General features: G+C 45.4%; 1 protein-coding gene across 2 annotated transcripts in view; it reads right to left on the reverse strand.

Annotated features, from left to right (window-relative positions):
* lrp5 (low density lipoprotein receptor-related protein 5) overlaps window positions 1–17,299 on the reverse strand; it is a 229,763-nt gene that overhangs the window by 46,227 nt on the left and 166,237 nt on the right. The gene's annotated exons all lie outside the window — the stretch shown is intronic.

Genomic DNA, 17,299 nt, shown 5'->3' on the forward strand with positions numbered 1-17,299 from the left:
CAAGTCCCAACTGAGTTGGAGAGCATTTTGCTCAGATTCCAATTCGTGTGTATCATTACGCAATCTTTGTGCAGGAAAGAAGGATTCTGAATAAGTTCATATACAGGTGGCAGATTTAAATTCCACCATAAAACCCCAACTGCACAAGAGACTAATGTTTGTTTAATTTATAAAGGAGCCGAGTGAGGTCTCTGTTGCACCACCAGGAAAGGGTTCGGCCAGGCCAGTGGCCCGGCATCCAAGGGGGGGGGGGGTGCCGGGCTGCCTTTGGTGGGCTGTCCGAACCAGCGGCCACCATTGTCGGACCAACTCAGGAGTCGGCTGACAATTTAAACAAAATGGCGGTCACGGCAGTATGCCCTCCCCTTTAAGGGCGGATGCACCACCCAGCCATCAACAATTTCGCACCCTACAAAGCTGTCAGGGGCACAGACCGGCTCTGAGAGCACTCCTGTGGGGCAATTTCCCCCACTTGAAAATTTTCTGGAATTTTTGAGGATGTAACTAGTAGAGTAGACACGGAGAACCAGTGGATGTGGTGTATTTGAACTTTCAAAAGGCTTTTGACCAGGTCCCATACAAGAGATTGGTGTGCAAAATCAAAGCACATGGTATTGGGGGTAATATACTGACATGGATAGAGATCTGGTTGGCAGACAGGAAGCAGAGAGTCGGGATAAATGGGTCCTTTTCAGAATGGCAGGCAGTGACTAGTGGAGTGCCGCAGGGCTCAGTGCTGGGACCCCAGCTCTTTACTATGTACATTAATGATTTAGATGAAGAAATTAAGTGTAGTATCTCCAAGTTTTCAGAGGACACTGAACTGGGTGGCAGTGAGAGCTGTGAGGAGGACGCCAAGAGGCTGCAGAGTGACTTGGACAGGTTAGGCGAGTGGGCAAATGCATGGCAGATGCAGTATAATGTGGATGAGTGTGAGGTTATCCACTTTGGGGGCAAAAACACAAAGGCAGAATATTATCTGAATGGCGGCAGAGTAGGAAAAGGGGAGGTGCAACGAGACCTGGGTGTCATGGTACATCAGTCATTGAAAGTTAGCATGCAGGTACATCAGTCATTGAAGGCAGCAAATGATATGTTGGCCTTCATAGCTAGGGGATTTGAGTATAGGAACAGGGAGGTTTTACTGCAGTTGTATAGAGCCTTGGTGAGGCTTCACCTGGAATATTGTGTTCAGTTTTGGTCTCCTAATCTGAGGAAGGATGTTCTTGCTATTGAGGGAGTGCAGTGTAGGTTCACCAGACTGATTCCCGGGATGGCTGGTCTGACATATGACGTGTGACTGGATCAACTGGGCCTTTATACACTGGAGTTTAGAAGGATGAGAGGGGATCTCATAGAAACATATAAGATTCTGACGGGACTGGACAGGTTAGATGCAGAAAGAATGTTCCCGATATTGGGGAAGTCCAGAACCAGGGGACACAGTCTTAGGATAAGGGGTAGGCCATTTAGGACGGAGATGAGGAGAAACTTCTTCATTCAGAGTTGTTAACCTGTGGAATTCCCTGCCGCGGAGAGTTGTTGATGCCAGTTCATTGAATATATTCAAGAGTGAGTTAGATATGGCTAAAGAGATCAAGGGGTATGGAGAGAAAGCAGGAAAGGGGTACTGAGAGAATGATCAGCCATGATCTTATTGAATGGTGGTGCAGGCTCGAAGGGCCGAATGGCCTACTCCTGCACCTATTTTCTATGTTTCTATCCCCAAATTTAATCGCTTCACCAGTGCCTTTAGCTGCTTGGGCCCCAAGCTCTGGAATTCTCTCCCTAAATCTCTCCGCCTCTCTACCTCTCTTTCTTGGTAGTCTGTCGTATCCAACAAAGACGTTGATGTGCTAAACATCAATGGCATGTGTCTTCAAGTGGCTGAATAGGCCAATTCTGGATGCACATAGTCTCTTGCACGTCGGACAAGGGAAGTTCGATGTGCCTGATGCTGACAGTACTGCCACCTGATGTCGTCTATCTCTAGTGTCCCGCAGGCATGGACATCGGCTTTCTTCGAAGGTCTGGCAGGCAGTCCTCGTGAGGGTTCGCCACGGGATTTTATTAGCTGCTGTATTCTCAAAGTCCTTTGCTCGGATGCCACAGTACTGGAGGTTAGCCTTGATGCAATCTTTGCAGCGCTTGCGGGGGTGCTCCTGGTGTCTTCGACCTTCACAGAGCTCGCCGTGAAGAAGCTGACGAGGGATCCTTGACTTATCCATGTGGATGACATGTCCAGCCCACCGGAACTGGGCTCGCATGATCATCACCTCGATGCTCGTTGATTGTGGTCGCTCCAGAACCTCAAAGTTTGACACCCGGTCTTGCCAGCGTATGTGGAGTATAGATCTGAGACTGTGCATATGGAAAGCTTCCAACTTTTTGATGTGACGCCTGTAGGGTGTCCAGGTCTCACATCCATAAAGGAGAGATGAGAGAACGACTGCTCTATACACCAACAGTTCAGTTGACAGTCGGATGTGGTGGTGACGCAACACCTTAGTGCGCAAGCGACTAAGGGCCTGGCTGGCTTTACAGATCCTTGCATCAATCTCCTTGTCCAAGGACCCATCACTTGATATGGTGCTGCCAAGGTACTTGAAGCTGTCCACTGACTTTAGTTGTATACTGCCGATGGAGACTGGGAGCAGGTGCTGTGGTGCCGGGGCAGGCTGATAGAGAACCTCGGTTTTACTAAGGCTGATGGTTAGGCCAAACAATTCTGTTGCCTCAGCAAATTTGCTGAGTATGAATTGTAGGTCACTCTCCTTGTGTGCCATAAGGGCGCAGTGGTCAGCAAAGAGAGCCTCTAGGATGAATCGTTTCCGTACTTTGGTCTTTGCAGCAAGGCGGCGGAGGTCGAACAGTGAACCACCTAATCGATACTTCAGGTAAACCCCAAACTCCAAATCTTTTATGGCATAGTTCAAGACGCAGGTAAAGAATAGGTTGAACCAGAACTGGAGCGAGTACACAACCTTGTTTCACTCCATTTGAGATGGCAAATGTGGCCGTCTGAGAGCACTTCACCTGTCATGTTGTCATGAAACAGCTCGATGATGTGGACAAACTTCCTTGGGCACTCAAGTTTCGTCAAGACTGACCACAGCGCTGCTCTGTTGACAGTATCAAAGGCCTTGGTGAGGTCAATAAATACAGCGTACAGGTCCATGTTCTGCTCAATGCACTTCTCCTGCACTTGGTCTGAGTGCAAAGATCATGTCCGCTGTGCTCCTTAAAATCTTAAAATGCTCCTTAAAACCTACCTCTTGGACCAAGCTTTTGGTTATCTGCCCTAATATCTCCTTATGTGGCTCGGTTTCAAAGTTTGTTTGATAACGCTCCCGTGAAGCGTTTTGGAGCATTTTACTCTGTTAAAGGCGCTATATAAAGGTAAGTTCTTTTTGTTGGGAGATTAGCCAAGGTTCAGCACAATCTGCAATTGGTCTTGCTGCTGACACTAGATCAATAATTGCAGAACTGCTTCCTGAAACCATAGCAAAATTGCTCTAAGCACTCAGTGCTATGAAACCATCCTGTTTATTTCTGTACAGTGTATTGTAGATGCTAGGATAAAATAAGAACAATTTTGAACATACATATGCTTCAATGTCCTTGCAGCTTTGTGTTCTGTTTTTTTAAAACTTCTATGAAAGCTGGCAAAGACCTGTACAGTGAGCAAAGAAACACAAAGTGCACCCCTGGACTGTGTCAGCAGCTAGAAAAAATATTGATCTTTATCTCTCGTAGTAGTGTTTATATCACTGCCAGCAGACACATCTTAGCACATCGAGAGGCAACAGTATTACCTCATTTACCTTAGAGCTGCCAGCAAATTTGGGCCTACTAGCAGCATCAGTGTTTTAAAGTAAATGATGCTCTCAATTAAAAAACATACATTTATACTACTGTTATTCCATTCATTTGACTCATGGTTGCTTGACAGGCACCCCAGCTGTTTTCGTTAAAAGCATCCTTCCCATACGTATCATGATGGACAACTGTTTGGGTTCAAAAGCTCATCAAGCATGCTCAGGTACTGGCAGTGGGTCCAACTAAACCTTATCTAATTACCAAAATAACAGCTTGCATTTATATAGCACCTTGAACATAGTAAAGCATCCCAAGGCACTTCAAAGGAGCTCTGTGAATTGCGCAGAAGAGCGTACTCTTCCATCAGATGGGTTCCAGTGCACTCACTTTGAAGAAAGGAGATCAAAAGGTATTCTTCATTGAACACTCAGGTTCTCACAAACATCAGAACTGCCAAGCTTTTGAGAAACAAGAATCAAAGGAGTTGTAAATACCTCGCACATCTGTTGTACACTTTAGGCATCACACTTAAATTGCAAAGATGTGTGATGCTTGCAACTGATTTGTTACTGGTATTATGAATATCATGTGAGCCAATCAGTTGAAAGCAAACAAATAAGCTTTCAATGAAACAATATCTGAATAAGCCACGATAAAAAGGTATGTGAAATCACAAAATATATTTTGAAAATCCTTTGAGTCACCAAACCTGGTTTCTAACTGTGGTGAGAAACTTAGTATAGTAAATAAATTTCTCAATATAATAAAGATATTTAAACAATTAAAAGTTTACATGAAAATAATTAAGTTGCTGATATAGTAGAATTTTGTGTACTTTAAGTGTATCCAAGAACATTTCCATTGAACACTTGTGCTCCTCTGAGAAACCCAAAGCTTTTTTGCTCTTGCTTCTTCCCAGAACTGGCACTCAGCTGCATGAAGAAACTTAAGGTGGCAGAAACACCTACTTTTCTTTTGATCACAGCAGCCAATACTAGCCATTCAGACTGCAGCAGGTCTTGCTGTTTGAACACCAAACCCATTTCAATGACAGTAAAAGGCTGAAGAATGACAGCAAAAAAAAAAAAACAGGGAAACCATTACTGGCAGCAATGAATCATCATCATCTTAGGCAGTCCCTCAGAGTCGAGGATGACTTGCTTCCACACTAAAAATGAGTTCAGGTGACTGAAGAGTCCAATGTGGAACATACAGTCTCTGTCACAGGTGGGGTAGACGGTGGTTGAAGAAACGGGTGGGTGGGGAGCTTGGGTTGCCACGCGCTCCTTCCACTGTCCGCGCTTGGCTTCAGCTTGCTCCCGGCGAGGAGACGCGAGGTGTTCGGCGCTTTCCCCGATTCTTCTCCTCCACTCGGTCTTCGACCAGAGATTCCCAGGTGTCGGTGGGGATGTTGCACTTTTTCAATTAAACTTTGAGGGTGGCCTTGAAGAGTTTCCTCAGCCCACCTGGGGCTCGCTTGCCGTGTTAAAGCTCCGAGTAGAGCACTTGTTTTGGGAGTCTTGTATCAGTCATCCGGACGATGTGGCCCGCCCAACAGAGCTGATTGAGCGTGGTCAATGCTTCGGTGCTGGGGATGTTGGCCTGAGTGAGAACACGGACGTTGGTGCGCCTATCCTGCCAATGGATTTGCAGGATCTTGCGGAGGCAGCGTTGGGTGGTACTTCTCCAGTGTTTTGAGGTGCCTGCTGTACATAGTCCATGTCTCTGAACCATATAGGAGGGCGGGTATCATGACTGCTCTGTAGACCATGAACTTGGTGCCGTGTTTGAGGTCCTGGTCTTCAAACACATTCTTCCTCAGGTGACCGAAGACTGTGCTGGCACACTGAAGGCTGTGTTGGACCTCGTTGTCGATGTCTGTCTTTGTTGCCAGTAGGCTCCCGAGGTATGGAAAATGGTTTACGTTGTCCAAGGCCTTGTCGTGGATTTTGATAATCGGGGAGCAGTGCTGTGTGGCGGGGTCAGGTTGGTAGATGACCTTTGACTTACGGATGTTTAGTGTAAGGCCCATGCTTTTGTATGCCTCGGTGAAGGTGTTGACGATGGCTCGAAGTTTGTCCTCTGGATGTGCGCAGATGCAAGCGTCGTCTGTGTACGCTAATTCAATGACAGAGGATGGGATGACCTTGGATCTGGCCCAGAGGTGGCAGAGGTTGAACAGTTTCCCGTTTGTTCTGTAGATTAGTTCCACTCCAGTGGGAAGCTTGCTGAGGGCGAGATGGAACTTTGCAGCAAGGAAGATCGAGAAGAGTGTTGGTGCGATGACACAGCCTTGCTTGATCCTGGTCCGAATGTGAATTGGATCTGTGGTGGATACGTTGGTCAGGATCACAGCTTGTACTTCATCGAGAAGCAGGCGGAGGATGGTGACAAACTTTTGAAGGCAGCCGAAACGGAGGAGTACGCTCCATAGTCCCTCACGGTTGACAGTGTCGAAGGCCTTTGTGAGGTCAAAGAAGGCCATGTACAAGAGTTGGTGCTGTTCCTTACATTTCTCTTGCAGTTGCCGCACGTTGAAGATCACGTCCGTTGTTGTGCCCCTTAATGGCGTAATCCGCAATGCGACTCTGGGAGGAGCTCTTCAGCCACAGAGAGAAGACAATTGAGGAGGATTCTTGCGATGACTTTCCCTGTGGCCGACCACAGGGAAACTCCTCTTTAGTTACCGAGTTGGACTGGTCACCTTTCTTGAAGATGGTTATGATTACGGCATCTGAGATCTCCTGGCGTGCTCTCCTCTTTCCACATAAGAGAATGAGGTCGTGTATTAGCACCAATAGTGCTTCTCCGCTATGCTTTAGTGCTTCGGCGGGGATTCCATTTGCTCCTGATGCCTTGTTGATCTTCAGCTGTCAGATGGTCTTTTCCACATCGTGCCGGGCTGAGGTTGTGCGAAGATGGTGGCGGGTAGCATGCTGCGGGATGGAGTCGAGGATACTCATGTCGAAGACAGAGTCTTGGTTAAGAAGATCTTTGAAATGCTCCTTCCAGTGGGCACCGGCAGCCTCTCCCGTTCTTCGCTCGCAGTGGGATAGGGCCTGAGGTGCTTGGGCCTTAGGTAGTCTTGACTGCGCTAAAGAATCCTCGCACGTCGTGGTTGTCGGCTAACTGCTGGATCTCCTGTGCTTTCTCCACCCACCCTCTGTTCTTTAGGTCGCGGTTTTTTGTTGGACTTCGGCCTGTCATACCCAACACCTTGTTCCGTCAGAGAGACAAGTACAAGGCTTCATGGCAACACCCTCGCTCCAAGCACTGGCATCTGCTCGACCACGTCATTGTCCGAGCAAGGGACCGCAAGGACGTGCGCATCACCCGCGCCATGACAGGAGCCGACGACTGCTGGACGGACCACCGCCTAATCCGCTCCATCATTATTACTGTAGCCCCAAAGCAGCGACGGCAACAGAAACAATGCCGCAAGAAAATTAACTCTGAGGCACTCAAAGATCCTGCTAAGAAAGCCCTACTCAGCCAGCGCCTCACTGCCAACCTGGCGACTCCCGGTGACCCAGCTTGTTTCACTAATGTCTGCTTTCACCATGTAACATTATCTGAATTTACAACTCAATACAGATTTTATTATTTAAAAAAGCACTGGCAACACCCTCACTGGAGCAAAAACATCTCCCAATATTATTGCAGTTTTGTTAGACAGCTCCTTGATGGAGAAGAAAAATAATTATTTGTTGATTACAGACACGCGAGCTCACTGGAGAGCACACAATGTTCCCCTAGCCTGAAGGCTGGACAATATGAAAAATGCTCTGACTGAAACAGTTGCAAGTTCCAGTTTGCTCAAGGCCCAACAAATTTTGAAGGAATGCAGTTCAGGTACCCACCATTTGAATGATATGAATCTGTTTGGACAGGCTTATCATGCCATCTTGAGACTCTGGAAGAACTGAAGTCTTTATGCCAGAGCCAGCACAGCAGTGGAAAACAAAATTTTTTTTTCCAGACACTTGTAATGATTGGCATTATGCTCTTGGATTTTGGCAAACTTTGTTTGATAATGCTCCTGTGAAGCACCTTGGGATGTTTAACTACATTAAAGGCACAATATAAATTCAAGTTGTTGTTGTTGTTGGATGAAGTGCATTGAGTATCATTCCCATTCGGTTCAATTTCTTTCATATTACAAATCATGGTACTGTATTAAACCATGGTTGTTAAATATGTTAAACTTATATAGAATCATGGTTAGATTGCACTTGGAGTATTGTGAACAGTTCTGGGGGCCGAAATTACCCTCAGCAAGAAATTGGGGATGACATTTTGAATTAGCCGGAAATTTAGCACCCGGCGGGAATCGGAGGGAAGAGGCGGGAAATTCGGCTGTTAGTTCAAGCGGTATCCATCACCGCCACACTAACCACATCAGAGCGGCTGTGATGATGTCAACGTGACACGATATGCAGCATCGCAATGTCCCTATCCTTCACTTAAAGGGGAGGGATGCTGAGAGGCCTCCATGGCCTCGCCAGGGAGGGGTTCAGCCGGGCCAGCAGTCCAGCAGCCAAGAGGGGTGCCAAGTTGCCTGTTGTTGGCCCGGCCGAACCAGCGGCTGCCATTCCGGGCCGACTGAGGAAATTGTATCCATGTTGTTTACAACCAGATATAATTTAAAGCTATTTTAAGAAAACTTAAATTTTTCCTTGAAGCTCGTCAAGTAACTATTTTAAAGAAAACCACTTTAAAAAAAATTGGATTCTCAACAGTTAAAGAAATAAAAATACTCTAAGAATATGCTCAAGATCTTTGTAGATCGATAAATATAAAACACTGATCTTGAATAAGGTGAAAATCCTTACTGGTTCTCTGGAAGAAAAGCTGTGGTAGTGGCTTGTGACTGAGACACAAAAATACTCAAACTCTCAATCTGATTACTTTTCACAAAAAAAACTCCATCTCCACTGATTCAGCATTATTTGGCACTAAGCCACACAGACCAGACGGTCCAAAATTTGATTTCTGGGGGTCGAAATTCAGGTGCACCAGAAAGCTGGCGCACCTATGAGTTTTTTTAAACTGTTATTCACCGCTGGAACTCTTGGCGCAGTGAGTAGATCCATTTTCAGAACTTTGAATTTTTTTCAAAGTCCTACAGAAAATGGATCATAATGGGGCGGGCCTTAGACTCCAAGCGAGACTGGCTGAAAATGGGTCGTTTGGGCCACTATCAAATCAACGTGCTGACATCACAGCGCTTGTGTCTCATCACGCTCTCTCCCCTCCACTAAAAGGGAAGAGATTCAATAATTTTTAAATTTTGGCCACTGGGCCGCTAGGGAGGCTTTCGGCTGGGCCAGCGGCCTCGCACCCAAGAAGGGGTGGCTTTGCAGCCTCGGCAGTGTGCCCTCCCCTTTAAGAGCAGCCACACTACCGGGTCGTACCAGGTTTTCAGAGGGTGCACTGACTGAAAAACCGGGGGATCGACGGATCGAGATGAAAATGGCTGGGTATTTATTTTATTTTAAATTGACGGTGCTGAGCAGGATGGGGTCCAGGCCAAAAAATACCCGACCTGAATTTTGATTGGGTCGGCCTGTTGAACCCAAAGCGGCGGCCATTCGATTTTTAGGAATGGCCACCGCAAATGGGCATTAATGGGTCTCTGAGACTCTGAATTTCTGCCCCCTGGTATGTGATGTCAGCTCATCTGAGCCATGCCAGGACCTCTGGCCCTGTAACTGACCTCAGCTCCCTCTCTCCCATCACTGGGCTACAGAGGTTGCTGCTGAAAAATGTGAACTTTGGGTAAGGACAGGGCTCAGCTTGGTCGTGAGGCTCTCCATGGTGCTTCCATAATTGGGTCAGTGTTAACATGCAGCAGAGGGCTGCTCAAATACACTGGGTCCCCTCAAAGATTAAGCCTCATGAACAAACATCAGGAATTTTAAACAGTTCCCTCTGCTTTGCTCACCATCACTTCAATCTGCTGTGCAGAGGCAACTCAGGAGCATTTTGAGCAAACAATTCACTTTTAAAAACTCAATGCTCCACTTGCTTGACTGTATATTTTATTCTCCACCTTAGGTAATCAAAAATACCTGCATTAGATTTAACATTTTAATAAATCATTACAGTTATGAAGGCCAAAGCAAAGCATGAAATTAATTAGAATATAATTTTCAAAATAAACTTGTTTTTATTTGTTCATGGGATGTGGGCTGCACCATTAAGGCCAGCATTTATTGCCCAAACCCAATTGCTCTCGAGAAGGCAGTGGTGAGCTGCAGTCCGTGTGGTGAAGGTACTCCCACAGTGCTGTTACGGAGGGAGTTCCAGGATTTTGACCCAGCAACGATGAAGGAACAGCGATGTACTTCCGAGCGAGGATTGTGTTTAACTTGGAGGGGAACTTGCAGGAGATGGAGTTCCCATGCTCCTGCTGCCCTTGTCCTTCTAGGTGGTAGAGGTCGCGGGTTTGAGCGGTGCTGTCGAAGAAGCCTTGGTGAGTTGCTGCAGTGCATCTTGTAGATGGTGAACATTGCAGCCATGGTACGCCAGTGGTGGAGCGAATGAATGTTTATGGTGGTGGATGGGGTGCCAAACGGGTTGCTTTGTCCTGGATGGTGTCGAGCTTCTTGAGTGTTGTTGGAGCTGCACTCGACCAGGCAAGTGGAGAGTATTCCATCTCACTCCTGACTTGTACCTTGTAGATGGTGGAAATGCTTTGGGGAGTCAGGAGGTGAGACACTCGCCGCAGAATACCCAGCCTCTGACCTGCACTTGTTGCTACAATATTTATGTGGTTGGTCCAGTTAAGTTTCTGGTCAATGGTGACCCCGAGGATGTTAATGGTAAGGGATTCGGTGATGGTAATACCGTTGAATGTCAAGGGGCGGTGGTTAAACTCTCGCTTGTTGGAGATAGTCATTGCCTGACACTTGTGTGGCGCAAACGGTACTTGCCACTTATCAGCCCGAGCCTGAATGTCGTCCAGGTCTTGCTGCATGTGGGCATGAACTATTTCATTATCTGAGGAGTTGCAAATGGAAATGAACCCTGGGCAATCCTCAGTGAACATCCCCACTTCTGACCTTATGGTGGAGGGAAGGTCATTGATGAAGCAGCTGAAGATGGTTGGACCTCGGACATGCCCTGAGAAACTCCTGCAGTGATGATTGGGGGTGGGATGATTGACCTCCAACCACAACTAGACAACCAGAAAAGGCACACAATATTTAAAACTTGAATTCTTGTACTCTGATTTGAAAACCCAGAAGTTGATTATACTTGTGACAACAAAAAATAAGTCATTTCAAATCCTGAAATAGTTGTGTCAATGTATGATTATGAATTTCCTCAGTTTCGGTTATCTGGAGCGGGTCGAACTTTCTTGATCATTGCTTGACCTGTTAAAAAAAGCACTTGAGAGTGGTGAAATGAGCATTATTTCAAATTAGTTTGAATTGGACACGTTCCTGTCATTAACGCTTAAAAGAATAGGATAAAATCACCAAAAACATCCCCTCAATGTTTATAATACAGAAATGAGGGTGGTTTATAGAACTGCCACATCCAGCAGAACAGAATATAGGAATGGAAAAGGTGTAATTTTTCAAAAAGAAAAACAACACATAATGTTAGGTGGGTTACAGAGTTTTATGCCTTACTGTTATGCCTACAGGCATTGCTGTGAGGTTTGTTATATATAACTTATATCCAACTTCAGCCTCAGGTTTCCATGCATCACCACTGGGTGGCTCTGCAACAATTGTCATATCCTCCAAGCAAAACACAGTGAATACAATTCAATCTTTTATACAGTCTGTGAGATACAATGAACATTGCTTGCTTATTATCTTTCAATAACCGTTCTTCGCAGAGATCAAAATGTGACTTCTCCCCCAACACCCCAAGGAGATAACAATAAAGCCTCCCCAACCCAGAAGGGGAGTTCACCAGCACTCCACACTCATGGAGATGACAGTCCAGACCCTCCCCCACTCAGACTTTGCGAGCTTCACCCCTGCCCCTGCGCCCCTCACCCCACTGACCTTCCCCACTCCTCCTCGTCCTCTGCCCAGCCTACCTTACCCTCTCTCCCTCTTCTCCATCCCCTGCTTCACACCCTCTCACTAGCCCCTCAACTCCACGTCCCCATATCAGTTTTTCTCTTACTCTGATTTCCTGGCAATTATAAATGTAATCAACGAAAGGGATAGAAAGAAATTAAAAGTAAAAGGAACTACAGTGCAACTTAGTATCTAATTGCTCAACCAGAAATTCTCAAGCTACCATCTACACAAAGGATTGAAATACTACAGACTGCTGGCTAAAAAACATGAAAAGAATGCTAATTCACTGAAAATGTAGTAAACCCATCTTCATTTTCTCCAAATAAAAAAAAATAGATAATCTAGGTAAGGTGTTAACAGCACTGAAAATTTAATAGTCTGATGCTAAAAAGCTGGTCTAAACGAGGTGGTGATCCAATCAGGATTGTTCACAACTGGGCTCCATCGTGCAAGTCAAGAACACGGTGGATGAAATATGATTTCATTAGAAAGATGGTGAGCTAAAGCTGCAAAGGACTGGGGGATAAAATTATAAAACAAAATATTTGTTGACAAGACCAAGTGAACTAAAGTCCAGACAGTAAATCACCCAAGTGTATCCTAATGGGATTTACTCCATCTCCCAAAAAAATCAGACTTGCATTCTGCCTGAGACTGTGAAACACAATAGAAGAATGTCGAGCATAAATATTCAAAGTACCGACTTCAAATCTTTCAAGGGAAGGAGAACGGACCAATTATTTTCTGTGATTTTTTAGTGCAAATATTTTTTGTGACTTCCCCTTTCTTCTCCAACCTTCTTATTTTTGTAACTTTTTTTTTTTACAAAACAGTTCACGTTTTCCTAATACCTGTCCCACATTTGAGACCTTTTCTAATTCAGGATTAAAATTTCTACCTTTTGATGTAGAAAGTTTCCCAAGTTGATTTTGAAAAATGTTTTTTTTTGAGGATTTCATTCTAGTTCAAATTTTGTCTAAGCAGATATATTTGGAGAGAAAATGAGGAATTCTGTTTTCAAAACATTTTTCTTAGCTTCTGGTGCATATCTCTGTGCAATTAGGTGATCTCCAAAGTCATAAATTCATAGTGAATTGGTGGTTTCACAAGAACAGTGGTATCAAGGACAATGACCAATCAAAAATAGTTGTTTTAGCATGTGGGAATACTGGGATGAGCTCACAGGATTGCAGGAAGAACTAAAGGGAGGTTCTGGGAACATTGCAGGTGGTGTTGGGATTGGAGAGCATTGAAAATAATGACAGTATCTGGAATCATTGGAGCTAGTTCTGAGATTAGAATGTACTGGGAATGGAGTCTAGCTGTTTATGAATACTGAGAGGAGTCACGGGATCTAGAAATGGAAGTCTGGGATCCTAGGGTCCTCCAGCAGGAGTGGGGAGGGAGTTTTAGGAATAGAATCTGGCAATATTGGGGGTTGCTAGGATTTGACAGAATTGGTGGTGGGAGAATAAGAAATCCATAGCTGCATGGGTACGGCAGCCTTGTGAGGGAGGGGAGCTCCGGAGAATGGAAACCAAACTGCCTTGTACGTCTGTTGAGCGATCAGGCTTCAACCATCACAGGTTTCCGGCAGTCAGCTGCCTTTCCTGACTCTATTGCAGCCAGTGTCAGCTATCACTTAGTGGGCCTCTCAGTTAGAAGTTTGTGGATTCAAGTCCCACTCCAGGAACTTGAGCGCATAAATCTTGGCTGACACTCCAGTGCAATGCTGAGGGAGTGCTGCACCGTTGGAAGTGCCATCTTTCGGATGAGACATTAACCCGAGGCTCCGTCTGCTCTCAGGTGGACATAAAAGATCCCATGGCACCATTTTGAAGAAGAGCAGGTGAGTTATCTCCAGTGTCCTGGCCAATATTTATCCTCCAATCAACAAAGAAAACAAATTATCTGGTCATTATCACATTGCATGTTTGTGGGAGCTTGCTCTGTGCAGGTTGGCTGCTGCGTTTCCCACATTACAACAGTGACTGCAATCCAAGAGTACTTCATTGGCTGTAAAGCTTTTTGAAATGTCCGGTGGTCATGAAAGGTGCTATATAAATGCAAGTCTTTCTTTCTTTTCTTTTCTTTCTCCATTTGCATCCTCAGATACCCCCCTCCCCCCCACTGCAAAAAACGTTAGTAGGAGTTGTGTACAGACCTCCAAACAGTAGTAGGGATGTTGGGAAGGGCATCAAAAAGGAAATTAGGGGTGCATGCAATAAAGACGTAGCAGTTATAATGGGGGACTTTAATATGCACATAGATTGGGCTAGCCAAACTGGAAGCAATACGGTGGAGGAGGATTTCCTGGAGTGCATAAGGGATGGTTTTCTAGACCAATATGTCGAGGAACCAACTAGGGGGGAGGCCCCTTGGGGAAGAGTGGGTGTTGTGTAATGAGAGAGGATTAATTATCAATCTCATTGTGCGAGGCCCCTTGGGGAAGAGTGACCATAATATGGTGGAATTCTGCATTAGGATGGAGAATGAAACAGTTAATTCAGAGACCATGGTCCAGTACTTAAATAAGGGTAACTTTGAAGGTATGAGGCGTGAATTGGCTAGGATAGATTGGCGAATGATACTTAGGGGGTTGACTGTGGATGGGCAATGGCAGACATTTAGAGACCGCATGGATGAATTACAACAATTGTACATTCCTGTCTGGCGTAAAAATAAAAAAAGGGAAGGTGGCTCAACCGTTGCTATCAAGGGAAATCAGGGATAGTATTAAAGCCAAGGAAGTGGCATACAAATTGGCCAGAAATAGCAGCGAACCCAGGGACTGGGAGAAATTTAGAATTCAGCAGAGGAGGACAAAGGGTTTGATTAGGGCAGGGAAAATAGGGTACGAGAAGAAGCTTGCAGGGAACATTAAGGCGGATTGCAAAAGTTTCTATAGATATGTAAAGAGAAAAAGGTTAGTAAAGACAAACGTAGGTCCCCTGCAGTCAGAATCAGGGAAAGTCATAACGGGGAACAAAGAAATGGCAGACCAATTGAACAAGTACTTTGGTTTGGTATTCACTAAGGAGGACACAAACAACCTTCCGGATATAAAAGGGGTCAGAGGGTCTCGTAAGGAGGGGGAACTGAGGGAAATCTTTATTAGTCGGGAAATTGTGTTGGGGAAATTGATGGGATTGAAGGCCGATAAATCCCCAGGGCCTGATGGACTGCATCCCAGAGTACTTAAGGAGGTGGCCTTGGAAATAGCGGATGCATTGACAGTCATTTTCCAACATTCCATTGACTCTGGATCAGTTCCTATCGAGTGGAGGGTAGTCAATGTAACCCCACTTTTTAAAAAAGGAGGGAGAGAGAAAACAGCGAATTATAGACCGGTCAGCCTGACCTCAGTAGTGGGTAAAATGATGGAATCAATTATTAAGGATGTCATAGCAGCGCATTTGGAAAATGGTGACCTGATAGGTCCAAGTCAGCATGGATGTGTGAAAGGGAAATCATGCTTGACAAATCTTCTGGAATTTTTTGAGGATGTTTCCAGTAAAGTGGACAAAGGAGAACCAGTTGATGTGGTATATTTGGACTTTCAGAAGGCTTTCGACAAGGTCCCACACAAGAGATTAATATGCAAAGTTAAAGCACACGGGATTGGGGGTAGTGTGCTGACGTGGATTGAGATCTGGTTGTCAGACAGGAAGCAAAGAGTAGGAGTAAACGGGTACTTTTCAGAATGGCAGGCAGTGACTAGTGGGGTGCCGCAAGGTTCTGTGCTGGGGCCCCAGCTGTTTACATTGTACATTAATGATTTAGACGAGGGGATTAAATGCAGTATCTCCAAATTTGCGGATGACACTAAGTTGGGTGGCAGTGTGAGCTGCGAGGAGGATGCTATTAGGCTGCAGAGTGACTTGGATAGGTTAGGTGAGTGGGCAAATGCATGGCAGATGAAGTATAATGTGGATAAATGTGAGGTTATCCACTTTGGTGGTAAAAACAGAGAGACAGACTATTATCTGAATGGTGACAGATTAGGAAAAGGGAAGGTGCAACGAGACCTGGGTGTCATGGTACATCAGTCATTGAAGGTTGGCATGCAGGTACAGCAGGCAGTTAAGCAAGCAAATGGCATGTTGGCCTTCATAGCGAGGGGATTTGAGTACAGGGGCAGGGAGGTGTTGCTACAGTTGTACAGGGCCTTGGTGAGGCCACACCTGGAGTATTGTGTACAGTTCTGGTCTCCTAACTTGAGGAAGGACATTCTTGCTATTGAGGGAGTGCAGCGAAGATTCACCAGACTGATTCCCGGGATGGTGGGACTGACCTATCAAGAAAGACTGGATCAACTGGGCTTGTATTCACTGGAGTTCAGATGAATGAGAGGGGACCTCATGGAAACGTTTAAAATTCTGACGGGTTTAGACAGGTTAGATGCAGGAAGAATGTTCCCAATGTTGGGGAAGTCCAGAACCAGGGGTCACAGTCTGAGGATAAGGGGTAAGCCATTTAGGACCGAGATGAGGAGAAACTTCTTCACCCAGAGAGTGGTGAACCTGTGGAATTCTGTACCACAGAAAGTTGTTGAGGCCAATTCACTAAATATATTCAAAAGGGAGTTAGATGAAGTCCTTACTACTCGGGGGATCAAGGGTTATGGCGAGAAAGCAGGAAGGGGGTACTGAAGTTTCATGTTCAGCCATGAACTCATTGAATGGCGGTGCAGGCTAGAAGGGCTGAATGGCCTGCTCCTGCACCTATTTTCTATGTTTCTATGTTTCTATGTTTTCACATTATTAGCTAGTTTCTAGCGTAATGTTCCTGCCTTAAACACATTCAAGGGTAAATTTTCTGCTTCTTATAATAAATGGGCGTTATATTCATTAAATATCTTACCTTTGAATATATTTATTGTCTGCGTCATTTTGACTTGATGTTATCACGTTTCTGTCCCACTTTGGATGGCAACATTTTTTGTTATAATTTTATTGTGTTTTGCCTACATAAACTTGCCACACTGACTACACAATCGCGGGTGATGGTGAAACAGATTCCTGTATCAGCTCGGTCACCATCTTGATTGGTCACTTGAGCTTCTAGAACAAACTACTCACTCCTTATTGGGGAGGCGAGGGTGGAGGAGATGGGTGGAATGGGAGGGGAGGAGATGACCGGGAAAAGGAGGGGGAATATTAAAAAGACACTGTCCCCAAGGTACTTCATCCCCTTGAACTACCTACTCAACTTCTGCGTTTTCCACTTACCATCTGTATCCTCTCTCCTTCCTACTCCCCTCTCCTCCCCCACATCCCACTCCCCTTTCCCCTCTCCTTCTGTCACAATGCCACTTCCAGGAATGTGTAATTACAGGGTGACAAGTTTACATAGGTAGTTTGCATTATAATTATGGACGTAGCAATTTAGAAAGGAAATTTAAACACAAGGACAGAAAATTCCACTATAAAATG

Source organism: Pristiophorus japonicus, chromosome 14 (genome assembly GCF_044704955.1).
Source record: "Pristiophorus japonicus isolate sPriJap1 chromosome 14, sPriJap1.hap1, whole genome shotgun sequence".
NCBI lineage: Eukaryota > Metazoa > Chordata > Chondrichthyes > Pristiophoridae > Pristiophorus > Pristiophorus japonicus.